The sequence below is a fragment of the Pogona vitticeps genome, chromosome 5 (assembly GCF_051106095.1).
Source record: "Pogona vitticeps strain Pit_001003342236 chromosome 5, PviZW2.1, whole genome shotgun sequence".
Lineage (NCBI taxonomy): Eukaryota > Metazoa > Chordata > Lepidosauria > Squamata > Agamidae > Pogona > Pogona vitticeps.
Window position 1 is genome coordinate 179,337,729 of NC_135787.1, and position 25,952 is coordinate 179,363,680.

At 41.9% G+C, this 25,952-nt stretch overlaps 1 protein-coding gene and 1 long non-coding RNA gene across 3 annotated transcripts in view; one reads left to right on the forward strand and one right to left on the reverse strand.

The window, feature by feature from the left end:
* Positions 1-24,829, reverse strand: part of LOC144583147 (uncharacterized) — a 49,094-nt gene extending 24,265 nt beyond the window's left edge. The window contains exon 1 of the long non-coding RNA XR_013536780.1: positions 1,724-24,829. This is a non-coding gene — a long non-coding RNA (uncharacterized LOC144583147). The remainder of the gene's footprint in view (positions 1-1,723) is intronic.
* Positions 1-25,952, forward strand: part of WNT5B (Wnt family member 5B) — a 115,235-nt gene that overhangs the window by 27,801 nt on the left and 61,482 nt on the right. The window lies entirely within an intron of this gene.

A 25,952-nucleotide genomic window follows, 5' to 3' on the forward strand; every position in this document is an offset into this window, starting at 1 on the left:
GACACCCCTCCCCCGCCCCTTTCCCAATCTTTTGTCACAACTGTCCTTCCACGAACTGCAGCAACTTCTTTTACTTTTGTTAAACACTACAGCAATACATCAACCTAGCACAGTTACTCCCTTATATCTGAAATGGTGCTGCATCACTTATGAGAATATTTTTAAAAATTGTAAGCAGAGGAAAATAGAGGAGAGGGTTTCTCTGCTATCCTTTCTACTGTCCCAACCCAATAAATACATCACAGGGTTGTCGTCAAATAGAACGTTGCTGATAGCTCTGACTGGGAGTGAATTCAGCCACCACGCAGAGGGCAAAACAGGATCATCAGAAGCACTTCCCATCGCACCAAATAAACTGCAGCCTTAGTGCTACGCCAGAAAGGAGCTGAAACACTTATAAACAGGAGGGAAGGATTACTCTTCCTTAAAACACATGTGGTTGCCAGAAAATAAGGTGAATCAAACCACACAAAACCCAAATGAAATAGTGAACTATATGCTTGTCTGATTACCCCCCTTGGCACCAGCCAGATGTGTTGGAATACAAATCCCAGAATCCTCCACCTAGCTGGCCTAAACTGAATGGAAAATTCTAGGAGTTTTAGTTAGTTAATCCGGATTGAGGGAAGATTGGTCCAGTGTTCACATTAAAAAACTAAAAATACATTCTAGCTAATGTTCACTTATTAAATATTAAGCAGGGCCAATTTACCAATAATGCATGCTTTTATACAGCATACATTTTTCTTTGCATCTTGCTTGCCTTAATCTCTACATTCTAAAACATCTTTTTCTGTGATCAGTGCATTGGTGCAGGATGCCTTCAGCTTCATTATAGCTCATATGAGTAGTGCAATATCAAGTATAGTATTACCAAAAAACATGTATTACTTGTGAGTACAATTCACTGTAGAAGTTGAGAGTCAGAATTACGTATTGCTATTTTTCAAAGATTCCTTCCCACCACCAACCTACTGAGGTTTTGTTTCCTGTTTGATTCACTGTCGCTGCTTGCGTCAGGCCTCCGTTAAGTCAAAATGGCTAGCATGGCCCATCTATGCAAGAAATATCCAAGGAATGTCCATGAGCCTCCAGGAAGTGGCTTCATACCACTTGGGTAGGTGACTCAGTTGGCGATGTATTTTACCCCTCTGTGACTCAACATCCTTCTGTGGTTTCATATAGACTCAATTGGTAGTGTGGCAAGCCCTCCCCCTGTTCAAATAGTAAATCAAGCTAGGGATCACAGCGGTTAAAATTCCACGGGTGTTTTGTGAACTGGCTAGACCCCGAAGTGAATTACAGCTCAAAATGATTTCTAAAGTTTTAAGCAAGATAGCTGTTTGGAAAGAGGAATCTTGCCGCACTGCATTGTGATATGCTGTACAACAGCTACAATTTAACATCCCTGGAACTAACAATGTATTTAAAAAAATAATAATACAGTATAAAATAAAATTTGGATTGGTTCTTCTGCAGTTTTTGTGTAGAAGATACATACTTGCAAGAGACGAAGGGTGTGTGAGTGTACATTTTCTTTTTGTGTTTATTGCATAATTATTAATTAAACTCTTTAATTGTCAAAATATACGTACTCTTCCTTGCCCATAGTAGCCTTTCCAGATGCCTGGAAATCCTACATGATGGGTTGGGAAGACCTTGCTGATGGGTGAACTTTGGTGTGCAGGGAGCAGAGGGACCCCAGGAAATTGATTAGAGATACCTTTCTGCTGATGGAGAATGGATCCAGTACTTTGTGCTTTGCTTCTCGGTGGCTACCTGGGGCCCCAGGCAGATCTCTTTCCCATGGATATGTTATTGATACCTGGTTCTGGATATTCTAGGCTTCATAGTTTCCTGAAAGTGTAAGTAAGGCAAGACTAAATCAAGATAAATGAAGGCTGATGTATTTGAAATAATTGTGCGTCAAATCAAACAATCACTGTAATTCAAATAAAATCCCTTTTCTTAGCAAATTTGCTGGTATTGAAAAATAGCTGGGTCAAGACTATGGCTTATGACAAGGGGAGCTTTAAGACATTTTCCAGTTTGAAGTCTTTATCAGACGTCCTCCCACAAATGGAAACTTTCTGCGGAAATGACCAGTGGTGTTTTCTTCCCCTTGAAATGGAAAGCATGGGGAATATTCTTAACAGGCCCATGCTTAGGTCAATTATTTAACCTCCCTCACTTTCTTAGATTAAGGTTGTGAGCTGGTTCTTTCTCCTATGCTAATTATATTTTTTGTTTGAAATCTACTACACAAGGGTAAACTGCAAGGCAAATATTTCAAGCAGTTTAAGACCAAAAACGAATTGGTGTGCCGTTACATTTCAAAATCAGTTTGTGTTTATGAGCACTTTTAAACTGACCTTGCCAGCTGTACTGTATTTAATACTTAAATGCTTACACTCCCATGAGCTGTGTACAGGATTCACTGGCCTTGATGTATCAGATGTTCCCAGGGCCAGTAGCATAAACACTAAATTACTGGAAATTATCTAGAAAAGTGGTTTTCATAAATAATATATGTCACTTTAATATAAGAGCACTTAAGTTAAAAAATTCCAGAATGTTTTGCCAACATATTCCAAGGAGGCTATTATACTTCTCAGATGTCTGTTAAAGCCCTGATAATGACAGTAATCTTTATCCTGTCACTTGAAGGACAGAAAATTGTTTTAAACGGGAACACTGTCCTATTTCCAGTGAGTTTAGAGAAACACTATCGGCTGTAGTCAATTGGCAACTAACTTTGAACAGATTTTGACCTTTGCCTACTGTGGTAAGGGGGCCACTGTGTCAATATTCCATGTTAGCTCCCAAATGTTTTTCAGTGTATTCAAAGTAAAGTAAACTTTCTATACAAATCTGCATATATAATTTGTAGGTAACAGCTAGTCACTGCAGTGCGGATAGTTCTGGACAGCTCAAGTTTGCACATTAAATCTACTTCAGCTTGTTGCTAAACCAGAATAAATACCAGTGTTCTTGGGAGAGAAAAAATGAAGTATAACTCCCCAAATGCAGGTTTGGGAAAAACTCTGCAAGGAAAAATATAATTTCCTCTGCGGAAGTTTGGCCTTGTTAATGATCAATCCTCCCAACTATGAAAACTGACTCGAGTTCTTATGACCACAGACAGGCAACTTGTCCTCATTTTCTCTTCTGGAAGAGAGAGACCACTTCCTAGCACTGTAGCGCTGGTTCAGGTCTGACTCAGAAAAAAAGCACAACCACTAGTTAAGTCACCTATGTCATCACTTCCTGTACCTTGCCTCCCCCTTAGTCGGCTAGTTAGCAAGATCATGACTTTGAGACAGCCAATTAAATGTAGCAAGGTATCAAAGGCACCGTCCAGTAGTTTGGGGGTTGGTTGAGATTTGCTGTTGTTATTTTCTTTAATAATTGGGTCTCAGATTACACATCTTTCAGATGTAAAATCTTCCTGTTCTTCACAGAATTGCAGTGATTGCATAGTTTAAAAGTCCTTGTTGGGCCAGTACTGACTCCAAGCTTATACAATTATCCCTGGCCTGGAAAAAGACCTAAACCACAATGGCTAAGTATAGAGGCTTCTAAAATATCTTCATGTATACAGTGCCTGAATACACAAACATAACCAGTCTCTCTTCTGCCTGTAAGAGCAATATTTTCCATAAAAGTCATATTGACATAGGTTTTGCCTCTGCTTATCTACAAAAATAAAGAGTCTACCATTGCGCACCTTACTTGAACCCCACTTCACGTCTTCCTGAAACCAAATATAAGCAGTGGGAGGCTTCTGTCAACCTTTTTACAGGAGAAAAAAAGAGGATTTTTTCCTCCTCCTGGTTCAGCAGCTTCTAAGAAGTGCTTCTTTAAAAACAACATGTAGTAGCTTCAAAACATCAAGATCTGAAAGGACACACGGACATTCCAGAGAATTAAAATGCCTTTCAACACAGCATCAATATATAATTCAGCAAAGAAAAACACACCCCAAATATTAGGAATAGTAGATGTAAAGGATTTCAAGATTGCAGGTGGTTAGAAATTGAACACAAGCTAGAAGTATGATAAGAGTTGCAAAAAAAAAGGCTAATGGAATTTTGGGTGGTTTCTAATTATGGACACTCTAGGAAGGATGCAAAGAAGTTGACATGGGTTTGGATGAGTTCAGCAAACAGGGTAAATTGGCATGGAAGCCCTTTGAGGGAAAGTGCATAACTGTAGCCTGGAAAAGAGAAAACTGAGTGAAGACATTGTAGGTCTTTTCAAATACCTTGCAGACCTGTCACAGAGAAGAAGCCAAAGACTGCTTCTTGGTTGTCGCAAAGATCTAGGCTAGATTTAATTGTTTTAAGTTATAGGAGGGCAGTTTTCATTTGAACATGAAGAGAGATTTCTTAATGGAAAAAGCAGCCTAGCAATGGAACAGATACTTTGGACAGAGATGGACTCTCCTTTGTTGGAGGCCTTCAAGGAAAATTTGGGAAGTCATCAGATGGGGAACACTAGCTCTGGAGACTGGAAGTACTAAGCATGGCAGCTTCTAATCCCTCCTCTAACTCTGTAGAACAGCCAACTCCATCTGTGAATGCTGGACATCTGATTCTTATGCATGAATCAAATGCTGCAAGTGCAATGTTCAAATCTTCTCGCATTAGTTCAAAATAGCAAGCTGTTCAATTGCCCACGGGCTGAATAACAAAGTATGTGCATTTGTGACCACCCCAAACATTTGATGGGGAAACAGATAAAGAAAAATATTTACAGCCATGGATATACAAGAGGTACAGAGTAGGAGGACCCTCTGGTTGGGGTTTCAAGCACATAGTGAAAGCACACATGAAAGGGTTGTAAGTCCTCATTGGCTAGTCCTATCCTGCAATCATTGATATGTGTCAGGTATCTTCCAGTAGCCATGTCAAGCCTATGCACATACTACCATAAGGAGAAATGCAGATTTTTGTAAGTATACTCTCTGTATGGAGCAGCTCTGGGTACACACATAGTGTGTACTGAAAATACAGTAACTGCTATGAAATTCAAAATCCTCTACTTTTAAATAAGAGTAAGCTTTTGTCTCATTAAGTCACTATTTGCTGCTAACAGATACCAGAAGATGGTAATGATGCAAATAACTTTTCTCAAACTTTGGCCAAAATCCTGTTGCTTACCATAGTAAATAACACTAAAATAGGCTCATTGGATCAATCGAGATTTGGTGAGTCAACTCCTCCATAAATTCCATTTATTCAAATGGGCATATCTAACTACAACTTATTTTAGCATAATAAGTCACAATTAAAATCAACGGAAGTTGTGAAGGAGTTCTAATAAAATCCCTTAGATTCAGTGGCATTGCTCTAATGAGATTTACTAACTAAACAACAGGATTTTGGCCTTTAAATTTAATAGCTGGATCAAGACTGAATCAGTTGAGTTTGCAGTAGTTGTGAAGACAAAGACAGAGGCACAGGGACCTCAGTCAGTAGGCTCTCTCGCCTTTCCCCAGGGCCCACACCACAATCTCCCCTGTAGACCTGGGAGACACTATGCTGACATATGACTCCCTGGGAGAACCCAAACCCAAAGAAGACAAGAAATAGGAAAGTTGATGCAAGAACACAGCAAGAGCTGTGTCAAAAAAAAAAAAAAAGCCCAGGAACAGAGAGGCAACCCCTAGATGAAAAAAAGAGGACATGGACTACAAAAGAGGGTTTGGAGGCAGCAGAGGAGGTAGGAGGGGAACATTAGGATGACTGTAAGAGAGACCAGTCTGTTCAAATTGGGGGTTTGTTCCTGAGGTGTTGGTGGAAGGAGTGGGAGGAAGAGGACACTTGGGGCGATGCAGTGGAGCGCCCCGAGGAAGAGTCCTATCATTTGGGCATAGGGATCCTAGAAGACTCCGAACCATCCAGAGATTTGAAATTTATATATAAAGAAGAGCCACAGACCAGAGTTTAGTCTGGCTCTGGGAACCCCAGGAGGAGCCGTGGAGGCGCCTTAACCTGCACCCACCTCCATGGCCTTCATATTGAGGTCAGTGGGAAGAAGAGAGAGATGCTGCCGAACCCAGGAAGGATCTTTCAAGGAACCAACACCAATTCACGCCAGGCGCTGGTAAAGGCAGTGATAACACCTGGGGGAGCAAGAGCCAGAAACTGGGAAGCTTGTTCTCCGTGTGGGGTTTATAAGCCATCCTTGCTGCCCAAACCTTTGTGCAGCCCAGCCACAATGACCGTGCTGCAGAATTCAGATTGAAAACCCCTCTGGTAACAATAATGACAGGATTACGGATCCTGAATCAAAAGAATTAAAACTTTACTCCCAAACAGTGCCAGAAACTACTTCCAGAACACTTGATGCTGTTAATGTTACTGTTTTAATAAACCTTCATTTGTTAGAAACACCTGCATCCTCATGAATGGAAGAAGGAACCCCCACTGACCTGACGGGAGTTGGCAGAGATCACAGTAGTACAGTGTAATTTGGGCCAGCCTTGGCCAACAGAGACTTAGAACTTGGTTAGATCTCTAGATAACTCTTGAAGACTCTGATTAATCTGACTGTGTGTGTGTTTAGTCGTTTAGTCGTGTCCGACTCTTCGTGACCCCATGGACCAGAGCACGCCAGGCCCTCCTATCTTCCACTGCCTCCCGGAGTTGTGTCAAATTCATGTTGGTTGCTTCGCAGACACTGTCCAGCCATCTCATCCTCTCTCATCCTCTATTCCTCTTGCCGTCACACCTTCCTAACATCAAGGTTTTTTCCAAGGACTCTTTTCTTCTCATGAGATGGCCAAAGTACTGGAGCCTCAGCTTCAGGATCTGTCCTTCCAGTGAGCACTCAGGGTTGATTTCCTTTAGAACGGATAGGTTTGTTCTCCTTGCAGTCCAGGGGATTCTCAAGAGCCTCCTCCAGCACCACAGTTCAAAGGCATCAATTCTTAGGCGGTCTGCTTTCTTTATGGTCCAGCTCTCACTTCCATACATCACGACAGGAAAAACCATAGCTTTGACTATTCGGACTTTTGTTGGCAAGGTGATGTCTGCTTTTCAAGATGCTGTCAAGATTTGTCATCACTTTCCTCCCAAGAAGAAGGCATCTTTTAATTTTGGGGCTGCTGTCTCCATCTGCAGTGATCATGGAGCCCAGGGAAATAAAATCTGTCACTGCCTCCATGTCTTCCCCTTCTATTTCCCAGGAGGTGATGGGACCAGTGGCCATGATCTTTGTTTTTTTGATATTGAGTTTCAGACCATTTTTGCACTCTCCTCTTTCACTCTCATTACAAGGTTCTTTAATTCCTCCTCACTTTCTGCCAGCAGAGTGGTATCATCTGCATATCGGAGGTTGTTGATATTTCTTCCGGCAATCTTAATTCTGGCTTGGGTTTCTTCCAGTCCAGGCTTCCGCATGATGTGTTCTGCATATAAGTTAAATAAGCAGGGTGACAATATACAGCTTTGTCGTACTCCTTTCCCAATTTTGAATCAATCAGTTGTTCCATGACCAGTTCTAACTGTTGCTTCCTGTCCCACATATAGGTTTCTCAGGAGACAGATAAGGTGGTCAGGCTCTCCCATTTCTTTAAGGACTTGCTATAGTTTGCTGTGGTCCACACAGTCAAAGGCTTTTGCATAGTCAATGAAGCAGAAGTAGATATTTTTCTGGAACTCTCTGGCTTTCTCCATAATCCAGTGCAAGTTAGCAATTTGGTCTCTAGTTTCTCTGCCTCTTCGGAATCCAGCTTGTATTTCTGGGAGTTCTCGGTCCACATACTGCTGAAGCCTACCTTGCAGGATTTTGAGCATAACCTTGCTAGCGTGGAAAATGAGTGCAATTGTACGGTAGTTGGAGCATTCTTTGACACTGCCTTTCTTTGGGATTGGGATGTAGACTGATCTTTTCCAATCCTCTGGCCACTGTTGGGTTTTCCAAACTTGCTGGCATATTGAATGTAGCACCTTAACAGCATCATCTTTCAAGATTTTAAATAGTTCGACTGGAATGCCATCACCTCCACTGGCCTTGTTGTTAGCCAGGCTTTCTAAGGCCCACTTGACTTCACTCTCCAGGATGTCTGGCTCAAGGTCAGCAACTACATTGTCTGGGTTGTACGGGATATCCAAATCTTTCTGATATAATTCCTTGTGTATTCTTGCCACCTCTTCTTGACGTCTTCTGCTTCTGTTAGGTCCCTCCCATTTTTGTCTTTTATCATGTTCATCTTTGCGCAAAATGTTCCTCTAATATCTCCAATTTTCCTGAACAGATCTCTGGTCTTTCCTTTTCTGTTATTTTCCTCTATTTCTTTGCATTGTTCATTTAAGAAGGCCCTCTTGTCTCTCCTTGCTATTCTTTGGAAGTCTGCATTCAATTTACTGTAACTTTCCCTATCTCCCTTGCATTTTGCTTCCCTTCTCCACTCTGCTATTTCTAAGGCCTCTTTCGACAGCCACTTTGCTTTCTTGCATTTCCTTTTCTTTGGGATGGTTTTTGTTGCTGCCTCCTGGACAATGTTACGAGCCTCTATCCAAAGTTCTTCAGGCACTCTGTCCACCAAATCTAGTTCCTTAAATCTGTTCTTTACTTCCACTGTGTATTCATAAGGGATTTGGTTTAGATTATACCTGAGTGGCCCAGAGGTTTTTCCTACTCTCTTCAGTCTAAGCTTGAATTTTGCTATGAGAAGCTGATGATCAGAACCGCAGTCAGCTCCAGGTCTTGTTTTTGCTTACTGTATAGAGCTTCTCCATCTTTGGCTGCAGAGAATATAATCAATCTGATTTCGATATTGCCCATCTGTTGATTTCCATGTATAGAGTCACCTCTTGTGTTGTTGGAAAAGAGTGTTTGTGATGACCAGCTTATTCTCTTGACAAAACTCTATTAGCCTTTGTCCTGCTTCGTTCTGAACTCCAAGGCCAAACTTCCCTGTTGTTCCTTTTATCTCTTGGCTCCCTACTTTAGCATTCCAGTCCCCTAGAATGAGAAGAACATCTTTCTTTGGTGTCAGTTCTAGAAGGTGTTGTAAATCTTCATAAAATTGTTCAATTTCAGTCTCCTCAGCAATGGTGGTTGGTGCATAAACTTGGATTATTGTGATGTTGAAAGGTCTGCCTTGGATTCGTATTGACATCATTCTATCATTTTTGAGATTGTATCCCATTACAGCTTTTCCCACTCTTTTGTTGACTATGAGGGCCACTCCATTCCTTCTACAGGATGCTTGCCCACAGTAGTAGATATGATAATCATCTGAGCTCAATTCGCCCATTCCTGTCCATTTTAGTTCACTGATGCCCAGGATGTTGATGTTTATTCTTGCCATCTCCTGTTTGACCACCTCCAGCTTCCCAAGGTTCATAGATCGTACATTCCAGGTTCCTATGCAGTATTTTTCTTTACATCACTGGACTTTCCTTTCACTTCCAGACACGTCCACAGCTGAGCGTCCTTTTGGCTTTGGCCCAACCACTTCATTAGCTCTGGAGCTACTTGTACTTGTCCTCCGCTCTTCCTCAGTAGCATGTTGGACGCCTTCCGACCTGAGGGGCCCATCTTCCAGCGTCATATCTTTTAGCCTTTTTTTTCTGATCATGGGGCGTTCTTGGCAAAGATACTGGAGTGGCATTGCCAGGTCCTACTCCAGGTGGATTGCGTTTAATCGGAACTCTCCACTATGTCCTGTCCGTCTTGGGTGTCCCTGCACGGCATAGCCCATAGCTTCTCTGAGTTACTCAAGCCCCTTCGCCACGACAAGGCAGCAATCCATGAAGGGGGATTAATCTGACTAGGACAACATTTTCTAGGTGAGTGTAGGTTGTAGTTTACAGCTAAGGAACGTGTTGCTCAGGTTCAGTGGTTGGAAGAATTACTATTACAGCTCCAGAATCCTTTGCCAACATGGCCACTGGCTGGGCCATTTCTGGAAGTCACAATCTGAAACTTTAAATTTTCCAAAGTCTGGACCAAACACCAAGCCTCTTAGTTGTAAACAAGCTCAAACCTCCATTCACTTGGCAAGTGCTGCATTAAACACAAACAGCTTGTGTTAATCATTTCCCTTGCACTGTAGTTTTGTGCAGTGGATACTGAAGTTATTCCAAGGTCTGTGGTTTGTGTACATCCTACCCTTGAGTCAGCAAAGCAACACTTCAATGTGTCTGTCTGTCTACATGAAGCAGAGTAACTTCTTCGCCCAGCAGCAGTTGCCATAGTTTGGGAGTAGTATCCTGAATGTACGCGTATACCCAACATGCCTGTCTCAAGGAGCAACGCTGGGTTTTCCTTGGGCTGTGAGTTTTCCCACAAGTGTGGGTGGCGTTTAGGTGTTTATTCTATGTACTATTACAGCACTTCCCTCAGGAATGTCTGTTCTGGTCATGGGTAATAATAAATACTGGCTTCAAGCCAGGGGAAATCCACCCAGGTTTAGGATAACAAGGACTTCTCCTCTTTGCAGAGCCAGAAAACCTCTATGTATATTATGCTGATGACAGAGAGATGAACATGGGAACTTTCTTATACACTAAATTGCTCAGTGACAAGTAGACCCATTGTAAATAAGATGTATGCATAACCACTAGCTGGATACCTGGTAGATTTTAAAAATTAGTTTTAAAAGTAATCTTTAATTTAAATTTAATGTATTAATGCAAATATATTAACTTTTAAAAGTTTTTTGCTATTTCACATTGACCTGCAATACCCTTTTTAGTATTCCCTTTGTGCAATAAATATTTTTCAAAATACAAGTGAAATAATTCTTACTAGTATTTCTAGTAATCTTTCCTTATAAAATTGTAGAGGATAACTAGTTTTCTACTTTCAGTCATGTAATATATAAATTTCCCCCCTCGTCTCTCATCTCTACAAATCTTACTTAACATTTTTCTCTCTCTGAAATTGTCAGGTTATATTTAAAAATGAAATGAAAGGTCTACTGAAATCACAAAACCTGGTCACTAAATGTGATTTCCACTGGTTGAAAGTATGCATATGTGGTTCCTTAAGAAGTGCCATGGGCTAACAATATAAACACACAAATTTTGAAATTAGATTTAAACATCTACCAAGTATTCATCTTAAGTGCCATCAGAAGCAAAATCAGGATAATGTGTACAAAATAAAGAAAAAAAAATGAAAATTTGTACAAATTTATATAGAGCATGTAATGGTTGCTTTTGTTGATGTAGATTTTGGATTTCCTAGTTAAAGTTTTTTTACTTATTTTTAGCATAGAGTACACATGCCAATGTCTGGGGTTTCAGTGACATTTCCCTCTTCTTGTTTTCTCCTGTCTCTGGATCTTCTAGTGGTTGCTTCTTCCCACTTCTTTTCAAAGGTCTTGTAGAACTGTGGTTTTAATCTTCAGCATGCCTCATACCACATGTACTAATTGTACACAGGGTACATTAGGGGACCTGCCTCCTGCAATCTGTATGACATGTTTATTTGTAACACTGACGTCCTAAATTTCCACCAATGTAGACAAATGGTTTCTCAGGGAATCTTGGGAATTTTCCCACAGCAAAGGGACCTAGGGCTGAAGGAATAACTAATATCTTCACTCAACAGTATTTCTTATGATTTTTTGGGGAGAAGGCCTGAAAATTAAACCTGGTCTTAAATTTTGTTTATATTTGCTTGTACATTATGAGTCATATTTTAACCCTTATAGGGAAAAGCCTGGCAGATCTAAACAAGTGTTTGATGGACAGTGAGAACAGTTGTATTCACACTTGCTTAAGAATGCATTCATCAGATGCCCTGCTGAATAAATATGCATACACTTCACACCTCCTACATCCGAAACATTGAAATAGACTTCATCTTTACCTTCTCCCTCTTTCACATCCAAACTCTTGCCACATTGTCTTCTCAGAAATCTGCAAAGTTATCTTTTCATTGCTAGTTGCCTCTGACTTAGGATCAATCAATTGCTATTTTAAACATTATCTGCAGAGCTAAGTATCACTTGCCACTGCATCTCTCCCGTCCTACAAAACCAAGACAGGACCCTAATCTAGACAAGGGTTCAGTCTAACTTTCCCCTGTGCTGTTTTTCTGCTGAAATCACTCTACCTGTTGCTGCTATTTGACCAAATATCTTTGTGTTTTTTCCCTTTTTGAAGCAGCTAAGAGATTGAGCTAGGAATCATGAAACTTGATTCAAAACTCATCGCTGCTGTGAAATCTGTGGTCTTAGGCAAGATACTTGCTCTCACACACTCTGTGCTTTGACCCACCACATCTGGAAGATACAAAATAATAATACTGATGTATGTTAACAGAATACTTGTAAGGATTACAGCTAGATAATACAGTACATTCTGGGCACTTGTTAGTACTAAATAACTGTTAAGCACTTTTACTATTATTGTTTCTATCCTTTTGACTGAAATCCAGTAGTAAGTTGAACTGAATCAGTGGGGATTTGGTTAAGTCAGCTCCTCCATAAGCTTCACTGAGTCAATGTGCCTATTTTAGTTGTAAGTTGATTGTTCGATTGCAGTCACTGTCTCTTCCTGTAACAGAATTTGGGTTTTAAGTGTTATCATTTATCTCCACTGACCAATAAAATTTCATTCTGTACGGTAAGCTGGATCAGGGGTTTGAAATACTAGTATTGTATGCTTCAAAGGCAACCTGATAACATTTTGGGTTTGTTTGTTTTCTCCTGGTGACCACAACCTTGTACTAGTCTAGCTCTCTATGTGTTTCCTTTCCCTATCACTTTCCCTCCATGCCAAGAACAGCTTTACCTGTTAAATATTTGCATGTCAGGATGTTGTTAAAAACCCAAGAGCAGGCCAGTTGCAAGCCAGGGAACCCTTTGCTCAGTGGCAGCATGTTTCAACTGGAGCTCTGATTTAAATTATCTGGAGGAAAAATGGTTAGGCATTCACAGCTAGGATGCTCCATGCCTGCAGCCGTAGAAGGTTCTTGCTATATTTATTTAAAAGTGACAAGGAAAAAAAAGCCCATACAGAGACAGAGAGAGAAGGGAAGTGGAAAAGTGCTAAGTGCCTCCTATTTTCTCATGATAATCCCTTAAAAAATAATTGCAGGCCCAAACTTCTGGCCTCTAGCAAATTTTCCACTCGGTTAGAGGCTTTTGTGAGACTGGGGAAAGAGACCCGCAGACTCACACATTGTGGTGTTGCCTGAAACTTCCAGCTGGGATTTTTTTTACCCATCAAAAGGGGATTTTAGTAAAACCATTATAAGGGGTTTAGCCACAGAAAAGAATCTGAGCTGTGAGACAGGGATAGATTAGCATCAATGGGCTTATTTTTGGCACTGTGGCCAAGAAGAGAAGTTGCACACATGCATTCCCTATAGTATTTTGCCTTCTTGGCGGGTGAGGAACGAAGGAATATTCTGGGTACACTGACATAAATCTCCTGCTGTGGAAGAGATCTTAAGCCTGCTGGAAGGGCAAGCGAACATGTTCTGATACAGCGTTGTCTGGCCTTTAGACTGAAGGCATTTGCTTCTGGATACTTTCGTTGTCCTGAACAAAAAGTACAGGGCACCTTGAATAGCACTGATGTAGATGCTTTGCTGGCAGTTAGAGTGCTTATCCAAATCAAAGGCAGGAGAGTTAATTGCTGGTTGAGCTTAAACCATCCAAAACGAAGTTAGGACTTCGGTGGGAAAACCCAAGGCCCCTGTTCATGTTACCTTCACAGAGTGGGAACTGCTGGAGTATATAGCACCTTCTTAGCATGAGGAAAAAACTGTCCCTTGGCCCAAACTATTTATTTATTTATTTATTTATTTATTTATTTATTTATTTATTTATTTATTTATTTATTTATTTATTTATTTATTTATTTATTTATATCCCGCCTATCTAGTCCCTCAGGACCACTCTAGGCGGCTTACAACAAACATATAACATTATAATTAAAACAATTTTAAATAAGGGGAAAAACATTAAACAAGATGGGACAAACGCTGGGAAAGAAGAAAAAGGGAAGATCAGGAATTAGCTGAGGGGAAGGCCTGCCGAAACATCAGTGTTTTTAATTGATTTTTGAAAATACCCAGCGAGGGAGCCGCGCGAATATCAGGGGGTAAGTTATTCCAGAGGCGAGGAGCCACCGCCGAGAAGGCTCGATTTCTTGTCTTCTCCCTCCGAGCCTCCCTCGGCGTCAGGCTCCTCAGCCTCACCTCCTGACTCGCGCGGGTGACACGGGTAGATCTTGGTGGGAGAAGGCGTTCCGCCAAGTATCGAGGCCCTAAACCGTTTAGGGCTTTATATGTAAGCATCAACACTTTGAAGTCGATGCGGAGGAAGGAGGAAGGGCTCTCAGTTTGATGTTGCTTGTATCACAATACTGTATTTATATATTTAGTTCATAGATTTCTATACTGCCCCATTAGTGCCAAGGTACTATTCTGGGCCGTTCACAAAATATCTTTGTAGCAGTTGTTGTAATAATTATGTGTCCACAGCATGGTAATTGTGGTCATTGTTCTTGCTGGAACTTTGCAGTCAAGTTTCCCAGTTCCCACAGTGGCATTTTGCACTTTGCAGTCGGTGGTGGTTTTCCAGCTCCCTCCACTGTTCTGCAGCTCCCAAAGGCTTTCTAGGGCGAAGAGGATCCCAAGATATCTCTGGAGTCTTGGAGGGGTTTGGGGAGGTGGGAAGCTGTTCGTTTGCCAAAACGGCTGTGGTCTGGCTTTGGCTGATCATGTCACTGGAGATCTGCAGTGTAATTTACACGAGGAGGGTTCCAGCCATTATTTATCAACAATATTTTAAACAGTTATAGATTTCTAGAAATATTCTGAAGCTGTCCAGAATCTCCCTTTAATTCTGATACCACCTTATCATCCTGAATACAACCAGCCTTGTAAAGGATTGTTCATGTCCCTATAACTATTATTCCTCAAGGTGCCACAAGACCCAATTAATTACTATTACTAACAGGACTACTAAATTACAGAAGCTGTTGAAAAGATAAAAAATCAATTCAGATCCTTACAGCTTCTTCCTTTTAATGTAGGTCGTATTCTGTCTGAAGGTCCAGGGGTTAAAACTTTGCTATATTTACATGCATTTGTCCTTAACTGTGATGACTCCTGCTGGCTAAAGGTGAGCCTGACTGTTTTCCTCACAGGCAGTTAAATTATGGCAGGTGTGTTTTGCAGACAATGTGGGTGGTTAATATGCAATCGTTGGTATTATAGAGATGATGTTAGGCAGCAGAATATTAAGATCTTGGATTCCAGGCACCACCGCAGAGAAATGATGAAGGTGCTAAGCCCCAAGGCATTATGAAATGCTCATTTTAATTCTTCCCTAACAGAGGTGTTAGGCCAGAAACACCAGACAACTTTTTAATGTGCCTGACCAAGGGCTCATGACCAAATATAGTGTCACACAATAGGCCCTGTTTTGAGGAAATAACAGGAAGCTGAAAGTGGGAAATAATGGACAGTTTTCATAAGGTAACTGTGTAAGAGATGGGGTTCCCAAGGCTGTGTGCAGAAATGGGTACTTCCTACCTTGTTCTTCAATGAAATGGAGTTAGAAACGAGCAATGAGGAAGCTGTATTTGCTAATGACACCAAACTATTCATAGTGGCAAAAACAAAAAGTAATTGCAAAGTGCTCCAAAAGGATATCAATAGATATTAAAACTGCATTATGGTGCTACAGTAGACATAAACTGATGTGTGTTGAGGTGGGGGAATCAAAAGGAAGAGAACAAACATCCTTACTTCACATGTACACTGACGGGATCTGAGCTAGTGGTGGACTAGCTCAGGCAAACAGAAATAGTGACCCAATGTATAGCAGCCATGAAAAGGCAGAATTCTATGTTAGGAAAGGAAGGGGGCTAGAAGTGCAACTACTGGTATAGACAGGAAAGAATTAAAAATAAAATTGCCAATATCCTGATGGCCAGAATTCTATTACTTACGTAAACCAAACATTTTAAACTGTAGAGGTGAATTGCTGCTTGTTAGTAAGTCAGAAGGGACGTGGTGGTGCTGTGGGCTAAACCACAGAAGCCTGTGCTGCAGGGTCAGAAGACCAGCAGTCGTAAGATCGAATCCACGCAACGGAGTGAGTGCCCTTCGCTTGTCCCAGCTCCCGCCAACCTAGCGGCTCGAAAGCATGCAAATACAAGTAGATAAATAGGGACCACCTCGGTGGGAAGGTAACAGCGTTCCGTGTCTAAGTCGCACTGGCCATGTGACCACGGAAGATTGTCTTCGGACAAAACGCTGGCTCTATGGCTTGGAAACAGGGATGAGCACTGCCCCCTAGAGTCGAACACAACTGGACAAAAATTGTCAAGGGGAACCTTTACCTTTACCTAGTAAGCCAGAACTTGGAGTCCTCATTGCACAAAAGGTCACATGACTGGTTTGTGAAAACAAATATAAGCCTCCATGACTTAACAAGCAGCAATTGCTGCTATGACTTATGCCATTTGATTTATGCTATTATATGAAGGATTCTGGCCCATGACATCAAACACATCTGTGAAAGAACCATTCTTAGAATACCATGAATTGCACTTCAAAAAGAATACAGTAGAACTGTAAAACCTGCCAAAAAAAAAAAAAAAGGTGGATCAAAGTGACCAGGAGGCGAGGTCAACTCATTTTGGAGACAGATAAAAGGCTGAGAATTAGCATTTGGGATTTTAGTGTGGAAATAAGGAGGAAGCATTATAAGAGGTGTCTCAGATTGTGCATGGTACAAAGAAAATGGGTCAAGAGAAACGTTGTGCACTCTCTTTTTTAATACAGGAACACAGGGTTATTCAGTGAAGATGAATGGATGGAGATTGAAGATGGATCAAAGGAATCATCATCATCATCATGTGCCATCAAGTCAATTCTGACTTCTAGTGACCCTTTTCAGAGTTTTATTTTTAGGTAGACAATATTCAGAAGTATTTTGAAGAAGTAGACTTCCCCACAGAAGCTCACATTAAAATATAGCAATTAGTCTTTAAGGTGCCATGTTTTGTCTTTTTCGGGGGTTTTTAGTGGTTTACCATTCCCTTCTGCTGGGGGCAATCATGGACTGTGCAGCTTGCCCAAAACTCCACAGGCTGTCTATTCTCCCTGGAGGCACAGTGGGGAATTGAACACCCTATCTCTTGGCTCCATAGCCCAATACCTAAACCACTGTGCTATCCAGCCATGTAAGGAACAATAATGTTTAGTTGAACACTGTCAACAAAATGTGGTGATGGTCCATAGCTTGGATAGATTTGAAAGAGAATTAAATAAATGTACTGTATGGGGGTGTGTGAATTCCCTCCATGGTTATTATAGGAAACAAGATGCTGAATTTTGGCCCGATTCAGAGGACCCCTCTAACACCCCAGTGTGAAAGAAAAGATGGATGACCAGATTTAAAAGCAGCCCTAGTAGATTAAATTGCAAAAAAATAAAAAATATATAAAATATATAAAAAACAGCTGTGTATCACAGAGCATTTGCTGTAGCTGCTTTTTGTACAGTACTTCCATAAGTAATCACTTGTATAGATTCTTAGAGAGGAATAAACATAAGTTATTGCAATTGTGTGTGTGTATTTGTGTGTGAGTGAGTGACCCCCACCTACTTTTCCTATAAACGCCCTTCCTTGCTTGCTAAAAGTCAGAACCATAAATTGGGCTGGTATGTGTTTTCTGGAAGCAAGAATTATCTCATTTAGTGTGGGTTAAAGGTTAAGGCTATGATCCTAAGTATAACAGAACAGGGAGTAAATCTTCCTAAACTCATTGGGGCTTAATTCTTAGTCTATGTGTTTAGTCTTGGGCTGTCAGGATTGTGTGTGTGTATTTTCAAATATTTGGCACTGATATCACAGTTTAGTTTGGAACTCCTCATTGGGGCGATAAGAATAAATGAAAGAGGAGAGAGAAGCACTAAAAGCATACAAAAGTTAAAGCAGTTGCACACGCTCGCCCACGCGGGCTTTAAATTCGAAGGAGAGAACCTGATTTCAATGTTACTTGTGAATACACCCCCTCGGATTCTGCCTTTCCTCCCACCCCGCGTCAATTGGCATGCAATGCTACCGCCTGCTGGCAAAGAAGGACCTTTGCAGCGGGGAGCTCAGTCACCAAATGTCAGGGAAAGGCTCCTCCTCCCCCTTCTTCAAACGTTGCTTTTGATTTACAAAAAGCAAGGGTCTTTTTTTAAAAAAAAGAGAGTTGATGGGTTCAGTCCTCTCATGCTTGATGTGTGGAGATGATAGGAGAGTATGCTGTTGCATACAAGGAAAAATCCGGGACAGACTGTGGGCAACTCCGTGTTTAGGTTTTCTCTGCACTGATTTCTTCACCCTATTTTATTTTTATTTTATTGTTTGTGCAGAAAGTTGTGTGTCTGCAGTGTAAGGGTGACATCACATCTCCCTTGCAACATCTCCATCACAGCCCGCTGGGAATCATGGGGGGGGGTTTGTGGTAGCAGATCTCTGCAGGGAAGTGGGTTCGGGAAGACAGCCAAGAAGCCTCCATATATTCCCTCTGCATCTTTGGAATAATCTGCAGATCTGGAAGGGACCCAGCTGATCACAGTGGGGAATCAAATTCCCAACCTCTGGCTCCACAGCCAGATCCTTAAACCAATGAGCTATCCAGCATTTCAATCAGAACAATTCGTCCCTGGAAGGATGTTTTGGGGTCAGGGATATTAGAAGGATTTGACTTGTACTTCCCATTTAATGGGCTTCTCCTTCCCCAGAGTCACTGAAATAACTGGCCAGTAATGTACTCTGTGTGATGCTATGGGCAGTTAGTTACATATATAGATACACCCTACCTCCCCCACCCCACCCCACAGTTTGACTTGTGTTTTGGATCCTGAGGAATTGATGAGGAATAAATATGGCCGTGTCTCCCTTGAATGTATCAGAGCCATATGACTTTGGAAGTCAAAGAGAATATACATTGAATAGGAATGGGAAACACTAAAGAATAGTGGAGATCTCCTAGTAAGGCTAGGAAAAGATTTTGTCCAGAAACATAGGAGAGATGCTGCCAGCCAGAGTTGACGGTACTAGGCTAGATAGGACTAGGTGTCTGAGGCAGAGTAATGTCACGTGCTGTGTTCATAAATATGATCAACTTTAGTCGTATCCCAGAGTACTAACCTGTTAAAAAGAAATGAAAGGGAAGCTACATGAAAGTGCATGGTTTGTGTGTTGAGGTTACCTCCATGTACATGGAAGTATCTGCACAGTCAAGGAGAACTGGCGTGCTTAGGAATTGTAGAAAAATTGAGAATATCAATAGGGTGGGATTGGCCTGTGTGAATCCCAACACCTTCTAATGTCACAAACTTTCCTTCTGGCTTTATATCAAAAGGAAGGAGAAGTGAAACTCTTGTTCGCTTTCCCACTTTCAACATAATCTCTTCAGGCTCTTCGCTAGCAACCACCCTTGAAACATTATGTAGTACTCAGGAAAGTGACTATTTATTTATTTATTTTAGAGCTATCCCTTTTCTTTACCACCTCTCCAAGCCTCAATATCACTACAGAATTACAGTTTCAGGCTTTCTGGTGCCATGAAAAGGATCCACTCCTATTAGGGATTGGAATGCTACCCAGTAGCATTTTCCTAATGGTACCTACTATCTAGGTATTGTTGAGTACATAGGATTAGTGAATGATTAAAGGGAATTGAGTTAATAATCTGCCTTTGGAAGAGATTGAGCTTGTATATTACCAAAAACTCAATATAAATGCCTTTCTGAGAAAACACACCACAGAAGCTTCCATTTATTACAGTGAAAAGCTATGGAGGCCCACCTAAGAAAAGAAAAGGCCATTACTGATTCAAATTGGTCCTGGATGATTAATCAAAAACAGATAGGTTATTAATCTGCTAATTAAACCAATCAAAGCTTGCTGCCCTGGTGATTAATTTGTTTGGTTGGTTTTAAACTTCTCGCCATGCAAATACGATTTTCTTTTTTAATCTGTCGTCTCGAAACACCATCATGAGACAAATCAAGGAGGCCCAAAGCTTTTCCCAGTGACAAGGGAATTTCTTTTAATATCTTTTATTTTCACTTAATGCTGTTCTTCTGTTAGTCAGTATCCAGTGTCAGTGGCTATAGATGGATGGCTATTGGCCAAACAAGCCAGGAGATGATGTTGAGCATCAACAATGTGAGAGGTGTAACCAGAGTAACGCACAGTCTGGAAGGTGCGGCAATATCACAAGCAATCCTGGTGAATAACTCTTGAATTGGAAGCTGCTTCAGGCCACTTCCTAGCATCTCTGTGTCAAGCAAGGAATTCAGAGGTTGGGCTTTTGAGACTGTGTACAACAGACTTTGGAGCTGAAAGACAGCCTGAGCTAGCTGGCCTGTGGCAACACATTTCCTCTCAATATAGTGAGTGTACAGAAGAGTAGATCATTAATCTTATGCCACAACTGCAGCTAAATGTTGTGCCATAGCACACTAGTTTCCGCTGCAACTGTAGAAGAATTACAAAAGGGAGAACAAATTTCCTTTTCTTTTTTCTAATTTTCTGAAAGGAATGTACACTTCTCAACTGCAGAGGAAGACGACACAGCCTTCATAGAGAACCAGACAGTGTTCTGTTGTGCTCTCCTACTACCAAGTAATTAGAACCCAGCTCAGGTCTCTGGCAAGTTAGAGCAGGGCCCATTTCAAAATGGTTTTTATTAACTTCTATGGTCCAACTTTAACGCTAGAGTTGGTGCTGATCACAATTCTACGTATGAACTCGCAAGACTCATGATCAAAGAAAAGTGGAGGAATTTGCCCAAGCGCTTGAGGAAACCCTTCCAGGTCCAGCTGATGCAAATGCACCTGAACGATGGGAACATTTCAAGAACGCAATGTATAACACCGCCTTGCCCACATTTGGCAAGAAGACCAAAAATATGGCTGAGTGGTTCAAAGCCCATTCGGAGGAGTTGATTCCAGCCATTGAGGAAAAGAGGAGAGCTCTAGCAGCATACAAAGCCTGTCCTAGTGAGTACAACTTGCAAGCTCTTCGAGCTGCTTGTAGCAAAGTCCAACAGGCTGCCAGGAGATGTTTCTAACGATTATTGGCTTCAGCTCTGCTCTCAGATACAGATAGCAGCAGACACAGGTAACATCAAGGGAATGTATGATGGTATCAAGCAGGCTTTAGGTCCAATACAGAAGAAATCTGCTCCCTTGAAGTCTGCTACAGGTATGATCATCCAGGACCGAGCACAGCAGATGGAACGCTGGGTGCAGCACTACTCTGAGCTATATTCCAGAAAGAATGTAGTAACCAAAGAGGCATTAAATAACATTGAGTGCCTGCCTGTCTTGAAAGAGTTGGACAGTGAACCAACTTTAGCAGAAATAAAAGTGGCCTTGGATTCCCTCGCCTCCGGCAAGGCACCTGGAAAGGATAACATCCCTGTTGAAGTGCTGAAGTGCTGTAAAGAGATCATCACCACCAAGCTGTATGAAGTCTTTTGTCTTTGCTGGAGCGAAGGTGGAGTACCAAAGGACACGAAAAATGCAAACATAGTCACATTGTATAAGAGCAAAGCACACAGGGGGGGGCTGCAGTAACTACCATGGCATCTCTTCTCAGTGTTGTAGGGAAGCTGCTTGCCTGTATTGTGCTGAAGAGACTCCAGGTGCTTGCAGAGAGAGTTTATCCAGAATCACAGTGTGCATTTTGAGCTGATAGATCCACCACTGACATGGTATTCTCCCTCAGACAGTTGCAGGAGAAAGGTAGGAAACAACGACAGCCACTCTTTGTGGCCTTCATAGATCTCACAAAGGCCTTTGATTTGGTTAGCAGAGATGGCCTTTTAAAAATACTTCTCAAGATTGGATGTCCACCTCAACTCCTTAATATCATCAGGTCCTTTCATGAGGAAATGCCCTGTAGTTTTGATGGCTCAACATCAGATCCCTTTGACATCTGAAGCAGAGTGAAACAGGGCTGTGTCCTCATGCAGACCCTGTTTGAGATCTTTTTTGCTGTCATGCTGAAGTACATCTTTGGAACTGCAACAAAAGGTGTCTATTTCCAGACTAGATCAATTGGAAAGCTTTTTAATTTCTCTAGATTGAGAGCGAAGACCAAAGTCCAGCTGAAATACATGCGGGACTTACTCTTCATCGATGATGCAGCCATTGTTGCCCACTCTGCTGAAGACCTCCAACAACACATGAATCATTTTAGCAAGGCCTGCCAAGACTTTGGACTAAAATCAGCCTGAAGAAAACACAAGTCATGGGCCAGGGCATGGACTCACCTCCCTCTATTACCATCTCCACACAAGAATTGAAGGTTGTTCATGACTTTGTGTACCTTGGCTCAACAATCTCTGACACTCTCTTCCTAGATATCGAGCTGGATAAACGCATTGGCAAAGCAGCTACCATGTTCTCAAGACTCAAAAAGAGAGTATGGCTCAATAAGAAGCTGATGGCACAGACCAAGATCCAGGTCTATAGAGGCTGTGTCCTGAGCACACTGTACTGTACTGCAGTGTGTCCTGGACCCTTTGTGGATGTCAGGAGAGGAAGCTGAAACGTTCCATATGCATTGTCTCCAAAACATCTTTGGTATCACCTGGCAGGACAAAGTTCCAAATAGAGTAGTCCTAGAATGAGCTGGATTTTTAGCATGTATACATTACTGAAACAGTGACATCTACATTGGCTTGGGCATGTCGTGAGAATGGCTGATGGTTGGATTCCAAAAGATCTCCAAATGGAGAATTAGTGCAGGGAAATCGCCCCAGAGGGAGACCACAGCTGCGATACAAGGATATCTGCAAGTGGGATCTGAAGGCCTTAGGAATGGACCTCAACAGATGGGAAACCTTGATATATGAGCATTCAGCCTGGAGGCAGGTGGTGCATCACGGCCTCTCCCAATTTGAATAGACCCTTGTCCAGCAGGCCGAGGAGAAGAGGCAGTCCCAAAGCAGCAAAATTAGGGAGCTGGATAGGGGGCAGGTTGTATTTGTCTTCAGTCACTCTTGAATTGGCCTTCTCAGCCACACTAGACACTGTTCCAAGTTTTCCATACAGAGCACGTTACCATAGTCTCTCGAGACTAAAGGATGCCTACACATACACAATTTGGATATATATATATATATATATATAGATAGATAGATAGATAGAGAGAGAGAGAGAGAGAGAGAGAGAGAGAGAGAGAGAGAGACCAAAGGGTAATACCCATATGCATATGTCTTGAAGGAACTCTTGATACCAAAAAGGAGGGAACCTTGTATCAGAACTTGCCTCCCCACCCCCACAAAAGGTGAGGAGACCCAGTGGACATGGAATACTGGTTGGCCATTGAGGAGGAGTTGGGGACAGAAAACCAAGTGGTAAGGGCATAGAATAGAGGAATGTGAAAGAGGGCATGGTTGACTAATTGTGGCCAAGAGGTCTTCATCTTTGAGCTCAAGCACAGCAACAACATAGCAATCATGGTCAGCAGGGAATAGGCATGCCACCTCCTCTGGGGGCTGCTTCACTGGGGCAGCCCCCAGGGAGGCAAGACAGTGCTCTCAGTCCTCTGCAACAACGCCTGATCCACCAGGAACTAGAACTACCAGTTCTCCTGAAAGAAAGTGACCTTATGGATGTCATTTCCACCAGGGATTCTGTGTCTGGCCCTCAGTCCCTAGAAGTCCCATTCCACTCTTTTCCCCCTCTCCAAAGGGAGAGGGAGTATGGACTAAAGTGTCAGATTGGACAGCGAAAATTCAGGTTCTCTGTACTCCCTTTGGAGTCTTTTTCTACCTTCTTTAGCTCACAAGGCTACGAGTATTCGGGGATCAAGGAAGGAAGATGAGAGCCACATATGCCTCCTTGAAAAGTAGGGGATATAGATGTTACTAATAAAATAAAGAAATTTGGGGCAGGCAGAGGTAGGTGCTTGATGAGTTCCTTTGAGCCTTTTGCAAGTTTTTGATTGAAACACTCACAAAAGCTCAGCTCCTTTGAGGGCAAGTGCTGGGATGTTGTTGAATTCCTAGCAAAGCATAATGACCTGGATGGAGTTTGCTGTCCACTTTGCTGAGACTCTGACCTTGATATTTCAAACTGAAAATGAATTCCGGATTCTGTCTGCATGCAACTAATTGTGGCAGTAATGAAGGGTGAAAAGGTGTCCTCCCTGAGCCTGGGCTAGATTGCCTGGAAGTACTTTCTTTTCATTTATCGAATGAAGCCAGCTGGTGCTCTGTGCGCATGTGCAATTAGAAGAACTCCACAATAATTAGGGCCCAGCTTTTGAATGAGTGGCTCAGGGACTATGGTCTGTAAATCACTCAGCCCATTTTTCACCTGTGCCCCCCTCCTGTCAATATCTGTTATAAGTGACTCTTGCCACCTGCTATCCTCCTTAAGATTGCTTTCTGTTGTGTCCGTTCCTCTCTTTGCTATAGTCTTTCAGCAATTGGTCTTGTTCAGGGCAGATGGCAAGACTGCCTTATTTATGTTTATTAAGGTTTGTGTTGCTTTCACTGTGTTTTAATTCGTACTGCTTTCTCCTTCCTGGCTCCTGCATCACGTGTACTGTCTTTTTATTATAATTAATTGTTCAATTAGGGAATAAAAACTTGAAAATTGAGAGGCACTACTGTTTCTGCTAAGCTGGCTGGAAAGCTCAGTGGCTTAGGTATCTAAGAGGTTGGAAGTTTGGTTCTCCACTGTACTTCCTGCAAGCAGAGCCAGCCTGTGTGGCCTCGGGCGAAAGGGTTACCTAAAGTCAAAATTGACTTGATGACGTACAATTATTTATTTATATCTTCTCTGCTTGGAAGCAAAAGTGATTGCAGTGTTATTCCCACTCCCAAATTAAACTATAAGAGTACAACTAAATGGCTAAGTTGTCCCTAGACTATGTCTAGACTATGTCTAGATGGGCGGCATATAAATGCAATAAATAAATAAATAAATAAATTGAGCTGGAACTTGCTAAACAGGGCCACTTTATGGTGTGGTATGTCATTTGGGTCAATCCTTACATCCACATGCAAGGATTGAACACACTGCACCTCAGGTGGCTCTATTCAGTCTTTCTTTCCTTTTAAAGGGAAAGAGAAGGAATATTTAAAAATCGCCCTCCTTGCCCCTTCCTGCCTCCTCCTCCATGCTTTGCTGAATCCGCTTCCATCATGGGAAACTGAAAGCTTTCTCCCTGGCAAATCCTAGTGGGCAAGAGTGGAAACCTTCAGATTTTTTTTCCTTAGTGGCGAAACACATCAGTGCTGCTTTGGGGCTTCAAAAACGAACAAACAAACAAACAAAAAACTTTGCTTCCACTCTCTTCCCATCCACAGGGAAGGAAGAGGGAGCTTTATTTCTCAAGATCATGAATCAACGTAAGCAAAGAGGCAGCATAATCTATCTGCTTTTGGTTGATCCCAGCCATCACATATATTGAACCTGAACCAAAACAGAATTATCCCAGCCACACCAAAACCAAAAAAAGCCCAAACAACAACAACACAGTAGCCTCTGACAGGGACTCAAAAAGTGCAGGTAGGCAAAGATCAGGGACAGGCTGATTCACAAAGGCTCATATGCCGTGTGGTTGCCAAAAAGGGGGGGGGCAAATTAGCCCATCCCCAGAGTAGACCAAATTGCAGGACAAATCCCCATCTGATTACATCCTGGGATTATTACATTGTCTCAGATAATGCTGATCAACTGAGGGTAATGCTTCAGATGGCAATTTTGAGGTCCTCTTAAAGGTCAGAAATAGCAAATTATATTTTACCCCTTGGGAACATTAGTTAGATTGTTTGCTTCCGGAATAAATCTTGGACCTGTAGAACACACAAAGTTTTGGTTTCCGAGTTGCACGTGGCTCTGAGGAATGCTGTGCACATGAAAATGGTGTTTTTTTTTTTAATTAGACAAGGTCCTAACATCCTCTTGTCAGTTGGTTTTTAGACTGACATTTTTGT